At 37.1% G+C, this 17,680-nt stretch overlaps 1 protein-coding gene across 3 annotated transcripts in view; it reads right to left on the bottom strand.

Annotated features, from left to right (window-relative positions):
- The window catches only part of CTNNA2 (catenin alpha 2), a 1,515,416-nt gene that overhangs the window by 768,811 nt on the left and 728,925 nt on the right, over positions 1–17,680 (bottom strand). The gene's annotated exons all lie outside the window — the stretch shown is intronic.

Raw genomic sequence — 17,680 nt, forward strand, 5'->3', positions numbered from 1 at the left:
TATGGCAAGAGAAACAATCATGCAGACCTTCTCTTATGCTGAGCCTGTGACGGGAAGGAGAAATATGAAGCTAGAAAATGCTAGTATGGTATTCTATATTAGTTTATACCAGGCTGTGACAGAGAGTCCCTCCATATATGTAAAACCTGACGACCAATATACATTTCTGGAGACTCATAGGGAGATAATTGATCCCTCCAGAAAGAAACTAGAAATTGGCCCTAGAGATTCTGAAGTTACAGGTGGGAAAACCAAGACTTAAATATGGGTAGGTAGATAGATGATAGACAGACAGATGGATGGATAGATAGATGGGCAGACACAAAGACAGAGAGAAAGAGAAAGAGAGAGAGCATTTAATATGCATTTCCTATATGTCAGGCACAATGCTTAATGCTATGGACACAAGTATAAGATATAAGCAAGGATGGCAATCCGTGCTCTCAAATAAATTACATTCCAAGGGGACAAGTCAACACAGAAAGAGAAGTTGGAAAGGGCAGAGAGAAAATGTACATGTATCTAGAGGCCTGGACCACAGATGGTATGGCAAAAGCTAAGCTATCACAGATTAGGGGCAGAATCCAAGTTACTGGAGATGAGACAGTACTCTTTTTTTTTCTTAAATCAGTTCTGCCTATTGAAAGTAAAGAATTTAGACTAAAAATTTGTTAAAGTTGGATTTTTTAGTGAATATCAGATTAAGACACTGAGTTAAGAATGAAATTCAGATTTCTGGAAGAAAGACCTGTTGTCAAGTTATACATCAAAAAAGGCTAAGAAAATATATTTTCCTGGAGAATTATGGAGGATCAGGAAATCATAGAGTAAAACAGAGTGGGCACATGCATATTTTGTATGTGTGTGTGTGTATGTATGTATGTATATATACATATATACACATTCATATGTGTATTTCTATGTGCATACAGACCTTCTAAGCAGGGGGTTCTTAACCTTGGGTCATTGAACCTGTATATGTGTTAATGTTTTGTCAATCATAATCCTACATAGTGGACATCAATTGTAAACTTGTATATTTTATTTTATGCATTTACAAACATAATTCTGTGAAGGAACTCTTAGGTTTCACCAGACTGCAAAAAGATTCCAAGACACACACATACATACACACACATTCACAAAAAAAAAAAAAATAATGCTCTCAGTTGTATCACAGAGAATAGCAAATAGAAAATACAGGGCAAAACTAGAGTAAAGGAAAGGTCCAGCCATTCACAAGAGGCAACACTGAGAAGGAGAAACAGTACTAAGCCTTAGGGCCTTAGATGTCTACATACTTCTTTGGACTAAGGGCAGTAAACTAGATGAACTAGAATGTTTCCCTTACTTACCTATAATTCCTTGTATTCCAAATTCCCTGCAAGATTTAGCATAAGCACCCCCTTCTGCATGAGGTTTTCCCACTTGTCTTCCAGCTGTTAGTGCCTTCCACTCTACCCATCTTCCTCGCCAAGGCTATTATGTATCTACTTTGCATATCTTTTGCATATTCTGACATAGGGACGTGTGGTCTCCCCATTTGAATGTAAGCCCCTTGAGAGAAGGGATCCTTCCACTTTTTTCTTTCCTTCTCCAATATCTAGTATAGTATCTGACATATAATCTATACTTAATAAATACTTCTTGATTAATGGAACTAGAGATAACTAGAGATCTCCTTTCGACCTCAGTTATCCTTAAGACTTCATGGGGTGTAATATCATGGTTGGACATGGCACAGTAAGGGTACAATAAATTTAAATGAAAAACAATGAAAACGATTGAGGGTATACCGCTGTATAAAACAGAAATTTAGATGCAATTGATATTGATTCCAACATCAGTATCAATATATTCCTGTGAGCAAATCTAAAATGGGGGAGGGAGCATTTTGTAGAAGATCGAAGGGAAGACTGATGTTGCTAGAGAGAAATAGAAGTAAAAGCATATTGGGAGAGCTGCCTGTCTGTCCAGAAGGAGGAAATAGATGGTGAGTTTTATAGAAATGTGGCAACGTAAGCAAATAGGTATGCTATAATAGAAGTGGCAAAGTGGATAAATTTCTGGACCTGGCAACAGAAACCCTAAGTTCAAATTTGACTTTAGAAACTTACTAGCTATATGACCCTGGGGATGTCACGTAACCTCTGCTCTCTCAGTTTCCTCGTTGGTAAAATGAGGACAGTAAAAGCATCTTCTTGAAAAACCATTATAGACTCAAATATGATCATATTTTAGAGCAAGTTGCAAACTTACTATGATTACTATAATATAATTATGTATTATTCATATAAATGCTGGCTTTTATTATGTATTACTCTTATTTAGGTGAAGACCAAATATTTGCAATAATAATAATCTCTTCATTTATATTCTATTTAAAGTGTTTCAAATAAGTTTCCACACAACGATCCTGTTACATAATATAAATATTGCTCCCATTTTATAGATAAGAAAATGGAGACTCTGGAGAAGGTCCATCTAGTTTGCTCACGTATTCAATTTGTGAGTGGGATTAAAACTAGAAGACCTACATTTTCTAACTCAACGTTTGGTTCTCTCATTACCCACATTATCTCACTTTCCAATGGATGGAACGTTTTTGGTTAGTAGCATAGAAAATCTTGATTCTGACTTGGGTGGCACTGGGTTAAAATCTCCACTCTGCTACTTATTACATGTCTAAATCTTCCGTTTCTTCATCTGAAAAAATATATTTAGACTATATGACGATTAAGATCTCAGAGCTCTAAATCCTATGAAATCCCTAAGATACAGACAAGATTGGCAATGTTACTTTTAGGTGAATACAATATTGGTAGGACAAACAGATTCGAATATTGATGATTAATGAGTCTATTTCAAGGAGTGTGTGTAGCTTTCTGATGAAAGTATAAAGGGCAAATTTTAAAATACAAACCTGAGAGGTATAGTCAAACCTCTAACTGACAGAATCAAAATTCAAAAATATCTCAATAGTTTAGAATAATGAGTTAAATCAAAAAAGATGAAATCTAACAGAAATAAATGTAAAGTCCTGCCCTTGGATTAAGCAACAACTTATAGGAAGTAGAAGCTGACTTTTGATAGTAGGCAATGTGAAAAAGTTATAACTACATGTAAAGTATGATTCAATAGTGTAATAAGGCAATTAAAAAATCTGTACTCAGGATGCCTTAATAAAAGTGTGGCATTCCAAAGGATGGAGAATATTTCTGATACTTTGCCTTACACAAAATTATTTGGGATACTCTGTTCTGTTCTAGGTGCCATGTTTCAGCAAAGATGTATGCCACAGAGTTGTGAATAACGAACTGAATTTCTAGTCAGAATACTTGAGTTACTACTTCATAATTTATTTGAGTCATATTACCTACTGGAATGCATTTTTCTCATCTGCAAAGTGAGAGGCTTTCACTGAATCACTTTCAAGCTGTGAGTCTATGATACCATGAATCAGATAAGAATAAACAGGATCATAAAGAGATGGGAAACCACCCCATTCAGGGATCAGTTAAAACCTCTGCTACTTATGATGTGTCATTGGGCAAGTCCATTAACCTCAGTTTCCTCATCGATGAAAGGATGAAGGGATGTGATTAGATGATCTGATGTCTTTTCCAGATTATCGTTGTCTGATTTGCCCAGAGTTTCACATAACTTCTTTACCCTATTTTAATATACTACTCATGCTGTCTTCCAATAAGGGGAGGGACACTTATCAGACTTGGGATAGAGGAGATGGTTTAATGGATGTGGGTTGAAACAGATGAGTTCTGCAATTCCTTTTCATACCAAAAGTCAGAACATCTGTGACATCCAACTCTCCAAAGCTACAAATCGATTACCTTGGTAACACCATTATCTAATGTAACAGTTTCCCTGGAACCAATTCCCATAAATATTCAGCTACATGATTGTTAGGATTTGATTAAAAGGTAGGTTTATAAATGTCAGAACATGACTAGAAGGAGAACATTTACCTAAATCATGACACATCAAAGCTGTTGTTTCTTCAGAGCACAAGGGACTTAAAATATTTCTTCCTCCTACACCTATATTTGCTTCAAAATGTGAACAAAGAAGTGCCATGAACAAATCATAAGGTGAGCTATTAAAATTATTCTCATATTTACAGGAACAAGCACTGGACAAATTCATTGAACACCTAAATTCCACATCTAGAGTTAGCCATGGACTCATTTGGGTTGGACCATTTCATATTGTTGAGGCAATCTGAAATTGGAAGATAACTTGAGGTCCTTGAATCCCATACCTTTACTGATGCATTTAAGTATCTGAAGTCTCATTTTTATTGATTTAGACCTGGAAAATAAATTGGAGGACATTTGGAAAAATGCTTAATTTTTACACACGAGTCAAGTAAAGTCCAGAAATGCTCTGAGGTCATGATTTTAATAAATTGTAGAGTTTTATTTGAACCCAGATTCAAGAATCATAAACTTAGAGGTCTTACTCTAGAAGGGACTTCAGAGGCCACCTACTCTAACCTATTCATTTCACAATTAAGCCTCAGGAAGTAAGCTCCCTGACCTCAAGGAACTTATACTCTGGGAGAAGTTGTAGAGTAACATCTTAGTCCACAGTAATTGTTCAATAATTATTATTAATACTTATCATTAATTACTCATTAGTTATTCCATTGTGGACTATCTGAGATAGAAAGAACCTCAGACATCAAGAGTAGTACCCTTCTTTTATAAGGGGCAATGAGGCCCAGACATGTAATATCACTTGTTTAATCACATTCAAAGCAGAGAACAGACTAGACCCAAAGATCCTTACGTGTTCATCCAGAGAAATTTCCAGTCCATCATGCTCTCCTTTGGAGCAATGGACAAAGGACCCTAAATATGTGGCTCAATTACTTCCCAAGACAAAAGTACACTGAATTTTTACTAAGACTAATAAAGAAATTTAATTTATCACAAAATGAACAACCAGCTTTGTTCTGTTACAGGATGACTAGTACTCTTCCTACACATTCTTATTATTGCAAAATATGTACTACAGATGAGTCAAATTTGTTTTACCCATGAGGATTCAATTAATAAGTGCCTGAGTAACCTGCTTACAAAAGTGGTTTTGATTATTTTAAGTATCATTACTAAATGATCTATGCAAAACAAAACACAACAGCCAAGGTATGATGATAGCAGGTGACAGAAAACTGCACTTTTAATGAAGGCCTAGATGAGTATGATTTGTAATTTGATTATCTTGTGCTTTTGTGTGAAAGTACATACAATCAACTGGAGGGAGATCTTCTATGATAAGGCAGTTTTCAAGGAAACTCAAAATAAAACTGTTTCCCCCATCTATTCCAATGTGGACAATCATGATTCAGAGTAATGAGGTTAATTAAAATTGTTAAGCAATAAGTTTGTGTGTTTTTTTATTTTGCCAGGATAAAAGCACAAAGTTAGTCAATTCTATGAATATTTTATACTGTTTATGTGTTGCACTTGAGGGTAGGTAGTCCAGTGGTCACAAATTAAAGAGAAACAGGTTTTGAAGCAATATAAGGAAATGATTTTGATGATTAGAATTGCCTAAGGGTGCAATGGAAAATGTTAGAGGATAGTGAATTCCCTGTAACTGGAAATGTTGAACACAGGCCAGATGGCTATTTCTCCCTGGATCATAGCATTATAGATTGAAAGCCAGAAAGGTCCTCAGAGGTCACCCAGTCCAAGCCCTTCATTTTAGAGATGAGGAGACTGAACCATGGAGAAATGAAGAGCCTTGCCTAAGGTTACAGGAGTCATACATAGCAGACAGTGATTCAAACTCAGGCTCATTGGCTCCATCCCTTTTTTTTTTTTTGGTGCCCTGCTCTGCACCGCAGATGAAATTAGTTCAAAGGAAGAGAAGTTGGATTAGGAGACCTCTAAAGGATGAATTAAAACTCTGTGATTCCAAAATGCTGTATAGTGATTTTTTTCTTTTTTTAAATTAAATCATATTTTAAACACTCTAGGAAAGGTGAATAAATTAAAAAAGGACAATGGGAAATTCCTTTTAAGATATTGTGGCTACTTTTGTAAAGTGAATCCATTCTCCCTAATTCTGCTTCCTAATGGTATTTGATCAATTCATATTTTTCTCTTAGGAAAAACTAACCCTGTTGCAACAAGATAAGGCTTCAAAGCCAAGAGGGTATGGGATCAAGTACTGCCATTCCTTCCATATCATGACTTTTCCCATCGTGTTTTTGATATACCATGGGAATTTGATATACCATAAGGATTTAAATGGGAATTTAGGGACAGCAGACAACACATGATGGCCAGCCATGATGACATAGAACCTATGACCAAATACATAGATCAAGTTTTATAATAAGGTACTGTAAACACTCCATAAAAGAAAAAAATCAAACTTTCTTCTATGGTATGAAGGGAGGGCCACAATTTTTACATAGATTTTCCAGATTATAAGCTCCCACACTGTCAGGTGAAAGGGAAACTGTACTGCCTTCTGGCATATACTTTGTGACTCATGGGAAGTAACTGCTTCTCAGTGCTCTGGACAACTCTCTAGGACTATAAATTGGAGAGAAAGTAACAACTTTCATTGGTAGAGGGAATTTCCTCTTTTTGGAGTTCTCTTTACTGGTGCAATAATAGGTCTATTTCCTGTGTCTATTTTTTTAAAACCAATAATCAGGAGATCACTGCACAAGGTTATCTACTACTACAACTGTCAAAGAATCTGGTATGATTTGAAGCAGATGCTTTGTTAGAGGAGGGTCTTTAGGGCTGCATTTTGTTCTATTAAATCAAAAACATTTTCAGAGTCAACAAAAACAACAAACCACAGTAGGACCTTGTATCTGCATTTTTCAATCAACGGTGTGATGACGGAGACAGTTAGGCTGGTTGTAAAGGGTTGCTTCTTTCTCATTGCTTTGTCAAAGATGCCCTTGATACATGTGTAAATTATCCCCATAAAGATTTTTATTGAGATAAGAAAGTAGACACATGGGATGATAGTAACTGATCTGTCCTTTCAATCACGTTTTTTTTTTTTTCTTAAATACCATCCATTTTTTAAATTTGTTCAGTATTTTTCTACCCTTTCTACTTCAAAATCAATACCTTTAACCTTTCAAGATGCTCCTTCTGCCATGGATATCTTCTACGCCTACTTGTCCCTATTCAGTTGGCTTTCCTATTTTATACTATTTTTGAATTACCAAATGTTAGAAGGAAATTCAATGTTAACATGTTCCTAATCTCTTCTGAATAATAGCCCCCACCACAGCAAACTCAACAAGTCATTGCCTCACTTTTGTCGTCAGACTGTTAGGGTGCGATGTACCTCCAGAGACTCCCATTTATACTTTTGGATTTCATCACCTTATATCAACTTTTGTTTTTGTTGTTGTTTAATTGTTTATAAATATTTCATTTTACTTTCACAATAACCCTGGAAGGTAGGTGCTTCATTATCTTTAGCTTTCTTTGGAGAAAATTGAGGCAGATGGAGTTTGTGACTTATCCAGGGTTACAGAGCTAATAAGTGGCAGAGGCCATATTTGAACTCAGGTCCTCCTTACTCCAAACCAAGAACTATGTCAATTGTGCGATCCAGCAGCATCTAAGTGATAAAAATAGGTTATTATATTATCTCTGGAAAATCTGCTCAATTTTTATCCAATTATTGTCTTCTTTTAGCTTAATAGAGGACTAACCACAACCTTTCTCAAAATATCTTGGCCCTAGAAAGGATTACAAGCTCAATTACCAACATCTGGCTCAGCTGCAGCAATCCTACAACTATACTAGCAAAACAGGTTTTTTTTAGCTTATCAGACATTATTTATGCTAGATCTGTACTCCATGCAACACTTCTTTCACCATTAACCTTCTGACATCAGGATTTTTCAGAGCTGAGAAAAGGTAGAACACATTAGCTCTCACCAGTCAAACCTCTGCATAGCTGAGGGGGGTAAAGAGTCAACACATTTCCCCAAATTTGACTCTAGGCAGAAGTCACCCTATTTCTGAATAACTATTGGTTAGTTTGTGGGTAGATTATGAGCCAGTGGCAAATAGTTCTAACCCAATTTTGAATCCCTTGGAATTGTAACCTGATTGACGGCAAATACAAAGTGCTCCTGGAGTTACTTTTCCTGCCATCATCTTCAATGCAATGAATTTCTCCTAACCCTATGGAATCGAAAAATTCAATTGCTTTAGGCCAGTGCAGTAGAGATGGGTCCCTCTGGAGCCAATCAAAACCTTAAATCCATTTTTAATCCGAAAAGTACATTATATAAATGGTACAAGTCAGTTAAATTTATTTTACCATGATTATTTTCAATGTTAGGAGATACATTCATTTTGCAATGTAAAATGTGGGAGCAGATCCCTAACTTAACAAAGAGAGATGAGAATATGGCAACAGAGGATTGAGCTAATGAGTCCATCACCACACCCAGATGAATCACATCTCAGGGACCTGGATGAATTTGTGGATACAATTCCTGGACCATTGGGGTGAGCTTTGAAAAATCAGGTAAAATCCATCAATCAGTTCATTAGGAGTATTCTTTCTCCCAAGAATAGATAAGTTAGTTTACTCAGTGGCATATTTAAATGCCTATGTGCCAAGCATTGTGTTCAATAAAATCAAGTATAACCATTTCCATAAAGAGGAGTTGGTGAATGATTCAAACCAAGAGGTCAGTGAGTTTGGCTTTGATTCCTGGAAATAACTAAAACTGAATCATTAGGAGAAGAATAAGTGAATATTTAGAAAGTAAAACAGTGATCGTTATTAGACAGCATTCATCAAGAACCAGGCAAACTCACAGTGTTATTTTCTTTTTTGTTTGTTTTGCTCTGTTCTGTTCAAGATTTGCAAGATTGCTTGGCCATGAGGGTGACAAAGAAGTAATACACATGGATTTCAGTAAAAGCTTACAAAATGATTCATGGCAGGCTTTGTGGACAACACGGAAAAACAAAAATGGTTACTGAATGGAAGAGAGGTGAATAAGCAATTATATAGTGCTTTTAAAAATGATCTCATTTAATCCTTACAATGGCTCTGGGAGGTTGGTGCTATAATTATTCTCATTTTACAATTGAGGTAACTAAGGAGAACCAAAGTTACGGTGCCACAACTAGTAAATGCCTGAAAGTGGATGTGAACTCAGGTCTTCCTGACTCTAGATGCAATACTCTAGCCACTGTGCCATCAGTTTCCTCTACACGTCATTCAGTTAGGTATTGTTGGAATTATCCAACAATCTAATATAACCAACATTTTAAGCATACACTCTGCTGAGTATCCTGTGCTAAGTATAGGATATAATTATCCTCAAGAAGATTACATTTTACTTGGGGGATGACTAGATCTACAAAATATAGATTATTAGTGTCAATTGATAATCTTTCACCATATTATATGCTTTCATTATCTCTAGTAATAGATAAGTAACTTAATTTTATTGTCCCACAACTCTCTATAAACAAGGAATAAGTCAAGGTACAGAGAGGTCTACCTGGCTAAGATCCTCCAGGGAGTAAATGACAGAGCTGGAAACCTGGGCACAGCTGCCTAGGGTGATTTCACATCATCTTATTTGAGCCTCATAACAGCCTGGTGAGGTAAGTACTACAGATATTATCTTACCCATTTTACAGATGATAAAACTAAGGCCCAGGGAGACATAGGGACTGACTGATGTTCTCACAACTGGTGAATGTCAGAAGTTGGATGCAAAACCTGAGCTCTTCCATCCCAATGTCCAGTAGTCTCTCCCCTACCTGATATTGCTTCCTCTCACTGTTGCTTAGGAAAGTGTCATTTAATATTCATTTAACTGGAGACATCAGTAGTTGATCCAGGTTTATGTCAGTCTCTAGCAATTAGCTCCATTCTGACATTTTGTGAATGAGGAGAATGACTGCCTGAGAGGTTAGGAGACTTATGCAATCTGTATGAAGGCCGACAGACAAGCCACTCTCTATGCCTCAGTTTCTGCTTTGGTCAAATGAAGAGGGGGAGTATTATCACTTGTTTTATGATTCCTTCTACTAGTAACTGACATTTTATGGTTCATATCACTTGAAGGTCATAATCTTAATAGTAATAACCAAGTACCTAAGAAAACTTTCTACTGTCCTTTAATACTGACTTCAACTGAAAATAAAAAAAATCTATATCATTGAATTATCTATATTATTGCAAGGATATCATTTAGTTGAACAGAGATGCATTGCCAAAATTAAAAACGAAACAAAAAAAAGAGAAGATCTCGGCCAAGAACCCATATTAGTAAGGATGGAAATAACAGCGAATATGTTTCCATCTCTAATAGGGCCAGGAAAGATCAGTTACTACCCAGATCTGTTGGCAAAGGCATTTGTTCACCCAGATTATGAAACTGAAAGCATAGAGCACATTGTTAAAACCCTGTGCTTGTTTGTTTCAGAGTATTCAATCCATCTCAGTCAGCACTTCCCTTTAAATGCAGCCTCCAAATCGCCCATCCCTCCTCTTTTAGAAATGTCTAATTTGTCTGAATGTTGTATCTGTCCAAATGCTAGGAGAGCATGCAGTCAGGACATTGGTTGAAATGACAAATAAGTTCTATGGGCAAAAAGAATAGCAGTAGAATGCCTGTACACAATCAAAGAAAAGAAATCTGTGATTTCCTCTTTCCATTTTTCTCCCTTCCCCTGACTTTTCATAGTCTTTACTTTGTTTTCCAAACTTTTACTTAAATCAAATTCCTATCTCCTTGACAATTAGGACAATTTCATTTTCTTAATCTTTGACTGTGAATTGTCCCAATAATATATGAAATATAGTAGGAGCTTGACTAACGATTGCCATTGATTGACTGACTGATTCTGGTATCACCCAATCATAGGGTAAGGGTGGCTTGGGGGGGGGGGGTGTTATGAAAGTATGGAAATGGAGGTAAGCCCTTCTTTAAGCAAATACAACATTTCAAAAATTTCAGTCTACAAAGAGAGTGTTAGGTGATAACATTTATATTATAAAAAGGACCATTCACTTTGCAAGAAGGTAAATAGAAACTATTCTCAAAGTATTTTCAGTATGATTTCATAAGTTGGCCAACAGTTGACTTAAACTGGCATTTTGAGGAATACAGTTGAAATCCTTCCAACACTTGGCTCTACATAGATTTGGTTGAATGTGGTCAAGGAAGTCTGCCAATATTAGCTCTCTTCTTAACGATTTTTGATATGTACAGATCTTAGACAAGACATCAATTTACTTGTCACCAAGCATTTCACTGGCTTAGTTCCTATTCCTCAATTTAATCCTAGTCAAGGTTAATTGTAGATCTTAAAGTATCCACATGCGATCTGCCATTGTTTGGTACTCTCCTATATTAACAATGCACTGCTGTCATTTTAACAACCGTATGGGCTTAACCCTGGTCACTTCACAAGAAGTATTGCTCACTTCTCAACTATGAAGATAGGAAAGTGATGTAGATAGATTATAACAGGCTCATTTTACCGTGGACATTGGGAGGCAAGCATTAGAATAAGCTACAGTAATGGATGACTGTATATCTGGATATAACCCCTAACTCAGAAGGAATTCTATTTCTGTGTTTTAGCAAATCCAACATAGTCAAGATAGATTGATACCTTTTTAAATTCTAAAGTTCTTTGTCAAACTGTCATAGTCCCTACAATCTGTGCTCTATCCAGGGTTTGGACTAATATAATCTAGATCAGAACTGCACAACCTGTGGCCTGCTAAAGGACTTTGGGTGGCCCAGGAAAAATGTAGAGGAACACCCTCTACATTTGTCCCTTTTGAGGGCCTGTAGGCCATTTATGGCCCACAGACAATAGGTTGTGCAGCCCTGGTCTAGATAGATAGCAACACTGTAGAAGAAGCTATTTATGCAATCCCTTTTCTTTAGGCCAGGCAAAGATTGAAACCCAGTGGATGAGACAGAAAGAAATCAAAGATATTCCCTTGGCTTCATGAGAAATTTGTATGTAGCTCAATAAACTGTATCATTTGGTTAATGTTGTCTAAAGTCTTATCTATATTCCTTAAAATTCTACATATTGATAGGATAGGGGAATAAACACGTTTGATCTAAAAATCATAGTTTTGATGTATGAAGAAACAATATTAGCTTTGGATTTAAAAGTTCTAGCTTCAACATTTATTAGTTGTAGGACTTTGGCAGTCACTATCTGAGTTGTAGTTTTCTTATCTGTGGAATGGGGATAATGATGCTTGAACTATGTGTAACATATGGTAGCTATGACCAAAATACTGTGTAATCGTTAAATACTGTATCAATGGGAATAATTGTCATTAGTAATTATAGCAGCCATAATAATACATGGAGATGTCATCACCAGCCCTATAAGGACTGGCTAAAGTTATAGTATTAAATATGAGTCTTTGAAACTTTTTCAGCGAATGACACATTGAGAATTGTGCAGGACCTTAAAGGCCAACTACTCCAGAGGTCAGCACAAATGACCTAGAGAACAAATGAGGCCTGATGCCTGCTTTTGCATGGTTAATCAGATAATTTTTTTAATATTTTAGAACAATTTAAATGGGCCACTGGTCATAACTTGCCAAGCCTTGATCTTGTCTGATTTCCTTAAAAAGGAAACTGAGGTCCAGAGTTAGACAAAATGGCCAAGGCAGCATTGGAACCTAGGTTTTCTAACTCAAAATTCTAGCATTCTTTCAACTGTCTCCTATGATAACCCAAATCTTGTTTGGAAATATTATTTATAAATTCCTTCATCACAGACATAATCTATTTATTGCCTGTTTGCTCAGCATATCTTTATGCCAGAATGCTTCTGTTTTCTCTGATGCCCTGGAGAACACTCTCAGACAAAAAAAAAAAACAACTCAACTTCATAAGTAAAGGATTGAAGAAGTATGGCTGGCCAAGGTGATATTAAATATATTTGGAGGTTTTGGTGGATTTGAGCAGCTCGGTACTATGAATAATTTGGCAGCCATAGAAGATGATACTTTAGGCTGCAGTAAGAGATTACTAGTGTTTAGAAGGAAGGTAATAGGTAAGTAACCCGTACTGTCATAAGGTCATAAGACATCTAGAATGTGATTTTCATTTCTAGGCAATGCATTTTAAGGTTGATATTGATAAACTCAAAACTGTCTAGAAGAGGATGACTGAGATGGTTAGAATATTGGGGGTAGCAGGTGAACGGTGTAGGAGTCATTAACCATGGCAAAGAAAAGACTTGAGAAACATCATTTCCAACTAGTTTACTTTTCTAGACTTCACATTCAGGAGAAACTCATCATTTTGCAAGACAAAATCAACTTGGAAACTCACACCTCCTCAGCACTCTGGTCCCTGGAGTCCTTCTAAATAACTAGTTAAAGAGGGTGGGAAGTGGACACCTGGGAGCTCCTCCTTGATCCTTTCCCACTTAAGGAGGGAACCTAGGGAATTATTATCTTTTTCTCATTTACTCCTCATGTTGTTTCCGGACTTCATTATTTACAGAAACTCATCATTATTCAAGATGAAATCAACTCAGAAACTCAGGTTTCCCAACCCTGACTGCCTTCATCATACCCTTTCCACACCTCTACCCCCAAACCCTTCTTACAGCAGGAAACCTTCCCTCTCGTTTCAGCTTCTTTTTATGTTTTCTCTATTAGATTATGAGATCTAGCCCTTTGATAGCTTTTTCAGTCATTTCAGTCATGTCCATCTCTTTTTGATCCCATTTGGGGTTTTCTTGGCAAAGATATTGGAGTGGTTTGCCATTTCTTTCCCCCAGTTCATTTTACAGATGAGAAACTGAGGCAAATAGTGTTAAATGACATGCCCACAGTCACACAACTCATAATTGTCTGAGGCTAGATTGGAACCCAGTAAGATGAGTCTTCCTGGTTTTAAAGACTGTACTCTGCATTGTGCCATCTAGCCGCTCCTCTTTAAGGGTCTGCTTAGCACATTTCTTAGAATATATTAGGTGCTCAAAAAACAATTATTTGCTTTTACTCTGATGTTAGTGGTCCCTATGTATATGAAGAGCTGTCATGTGGAAGAAAGAGTAGACTTTTTTTCCATATGGACCTAGAGGGCATAACTATGAGCAACGGGAAGAAGATGCAGAGAAGGAAATTGAGATTTTACATAAGGAAAAGAAAATAAATCAATCATCTTTTTTTCTTTTCATTTTCTTTGGGTTTTGCCAGGCCTAGAGGCCTGAGGGCTACCCGAGTCTTCCCTTACCTCTATCGGAGGTCTTCGGTTGGCCAAACCGGATGCTCGTATGAGAGAAAGGACGTTCCAGAGTCAAACAAGGGTTGAGCTTTATTTCAGGGTCTAGTTACAAGTGCAGGGGAATTCTTCCTTAGGAGGGAGCGAAGAATCTCCCAAGGAGGCAAAGATCTTACAATAAGAGATTGGAAGTAGAAGTATAAGTGGGGAGAGAGGGGGAGGGGAGAGAAGAGAGAGGAAAAGCGGAGCCTTGTTGTCCTGTCCGCTCCGCGCCCCTCCGCCCAAGAGAACTTTCAGGCTTTCCTGATCCTACTTAAACTCTCCAGCAGCATAGTTTGCATCTGAATACCGTGCTGTTAGATAACAATAGTGTGCCCAGATCCGGGACAATCTCGAGGGCGGGGAGAGCTCTCTCCCATCACGTTTCTCACGGGAAGAGGCGGAAATACACGAGATAGCTCGGTTCACCTCGATTCCCAGTCGTTTCCTGGGGGGTCTCGTGAGAACTCTAAGATTTAGAAGTTCCCACCTTTACCCGCCCGAGACTGTCCACCTGGAATTGAGCTTCCATCCCCAGCAGGGTTTTTTTTTCATGCCACTCTTTGAACTCTCCACCAAAAGTATATTACTTTTCTCCGCTTCTGCCTATGAGGTCACTGGAGGTAGGAATTGAACATTCTATATAATTACATTGCCAATACTCCCAAGCACCCAACAGGTGATTCAGTGAATTGAATAGTTGACTTTTTATAAAAATTAAAAAGGTAAGTCCTTCCAAAAAGGAGAGGCCTCTCCCTACTTGCATTTATTCCAACACTATCTTCTGAACAACTGAATGCTAAGCAGAGAGGGATAAAGTCAGATTTCATTTCATTCATTTAATAAGCAACCACTTTATATCAGGTACTATGTTTGGTCTAAGAATATCAAGCTAAAAACCAACTAAGCCATGCCCTCAAAGAGTTTATATTCTATTAGACTTAAATGATTTTGGGATTTCATTGTGAAATTTTGATTTCATCCATTTGGAGGTCCTTTCCATAAGCAAATCATCCTGTGCCACTCTTGTCTATGTCCTTAACAAGGATGTCCATGTTCTAGCCCATATTCACTACAGGGTGTCGACACAATGTGCTGAGGCCCTTTTCAACTTCTCTTGCCACATGGAGTACAATCCACCTGGCATCAATTACCAACCATATGAATAAATCATATATGTCTGTGATGTCATCTATTATTTTTGGAAGACTGATAGAGGGAAAGGGTACTACAGTATCAAAATAAGTAAGTAAAAAGTATATGAGAGAGGGGGGAGGTGAAGGGAGAGAAAGGGAGGAATGATGGAAGGAAGGAAAGAAGGAAGGAAGGAAAGAGAAAGAGAGAAAAAGCAAAAGAAAGAAAGAAGGAAAGAAGGAAAGAAAAAGAAAGAAAGAAAACAGACTAGCTAGGGGTAATCAGGAAATGTCTCTCACAGGAGGTGGCAGCTGAACTATGCTTTGAAGGCAACTTAGGAATTGGGAGGGTGCAATAGAAAGAGACAGAAAAGGAAGAGATAGGGAGGTGAGACCTTGGGCCTTGAAGTTGTGTGTAATCCATTGACATCAGAGAGCTGGTCAGCAGTCTGTACTTGTGACAAGCACGTGGCATGTTTATATTTCAAGGGGATTGGGCAACCACTCTAGCGCAAGTTACAAACATGTGAATAGGCGTGTAACCCCAAACCTTTATATGCACTCTTCAGCCCTCAGGATCCTGGGGCTGGCCATCTGTATTGCTCAGAAGCCTGGACGTTGGTGTGATATGAGTGAATTAACTTTCCTAAGACAATTCAAATCAATGACAGGACACCATCAGCTTAAATCCTCAAACGTAACGATTTATATTGTATAAATTATATATGAAAATAAGAATTAATAAATGAATAATACACAAAGGGATAAATGAAGGAACTGATTAAACCGGAAGACACACAAGGGCACCTTTCACTTTCAGTGATAATTAAACACGAAATAATAATATTAAATACTATCTAAAAACCCAATTGTTCATTCCTCAATTCAGCTCCATTAAAGTTCCTTTCATAAGGGACAGATAATCAGTCCCTTCTTACAGCTTTGTGAGGGAGGCCCCCTTTCTTCCTCTCCAGCTCTCCTCAGACTCAACTCAAAGTGTCCTCTGCAGGTGAACAACACCCAGACTTTGAACCTAATTAAGGAGACTTCCTTGAGGTACTCTATCATGTATATCCTAACTAGTCCTTAGAGTTCCTTTTTAGAGCCAACAATCCTCTCATTTTATTTTCAAAACCCTTCTTCAATTGCCCTGCTCTATGTAGGAGCTACTCTTGACTCTTTACCAGCCAGACATGAAGTAGAGGTAGAAATGGATGTCCCCATCCCACCAGCTTCAATCTACAAAAGTGACAGCACTTTTTAACCATGACATATTGTTTGTGTCAGTCATGTATACAACTAGAATTTATTAGACACCTACTATGTGCCAGGCACTGTTCTAAGTTCTGTGAATAAAACATAATGAAGTTTCTGCTTCCAAGGAGCTTACGGTTCAAAATAGTGTGTTTGTATGTATGTATGCATAGCTGCTATATGTCTATATATGTGTGTCATGTATTAAACATATACATGTATATGTGTTTAGTTACTTTTTACTTGCATCCAACTCTTTGTGACTCCATTTAGAGTTTTCTTGTCCAAAATAATGCTGTGGCTTGCCATTTCCTTATCCACCTCATATTACAGATGAGGACGTTGTGGGAAACAGGGTTAAGTAACTCGTTCACAGTCACACAGCTAGTAAGTATCTAAAGTCAGATTTGAATTCAAGAAGAGGCATCTTCCTGATTCCAACACTCTATCCACTGTGCCATTTCCCTGTTCCAATTACATGTGTTTAGGTACATATTATTCATAATGTTATCTGTGTTACTCATTCTGAGGGGGATACTATCCATAATGACAAGAACAGATGTACATGAGTATTCATTACCATGAATATATGTATATATATATATATATGCATGCACATATAGCCATGTATATATATGTGTATACATATATATACATATATACATACATATGCATCTATAGATATACTTACATATGCACATGCATATCCATATATTTTTATGGTGATTCATATCATCATGAACAATATTATTCATTCTGCCCTGCAACTGAGACAGGATAATAAAATTATATATTTAGGAGTGAAAGGGTCTTATAGTGCTGGAATACAGTAAGCACTATGCAAATGACATTAGTATTATTATCTTATCACTATGATGATAATTAATATTATCCAAATCCTTTATTGAACACCCTTATTCTATATATGAGGAAAATGAGGCTCAGAGAGGTTACATGTTTCTAAGGTGACATGGGAAGGAAGTGACAG

This window comes from Notamacropus eugenii, chromosome 1 (genome assembly GCF_028372415.1).
Source record: "Notamacropus eugenii isolate mMacEug1 chromosome 1, mMacEug1.pri_v2, whole genome shotgun sequence".
NCBI classification, from domain to species: Eukaryota; Metazoa; Chordata; class Mammalia; order Diprotodontia; family Macropodidae; genus Notamacropus; species Notamacropus eugenii.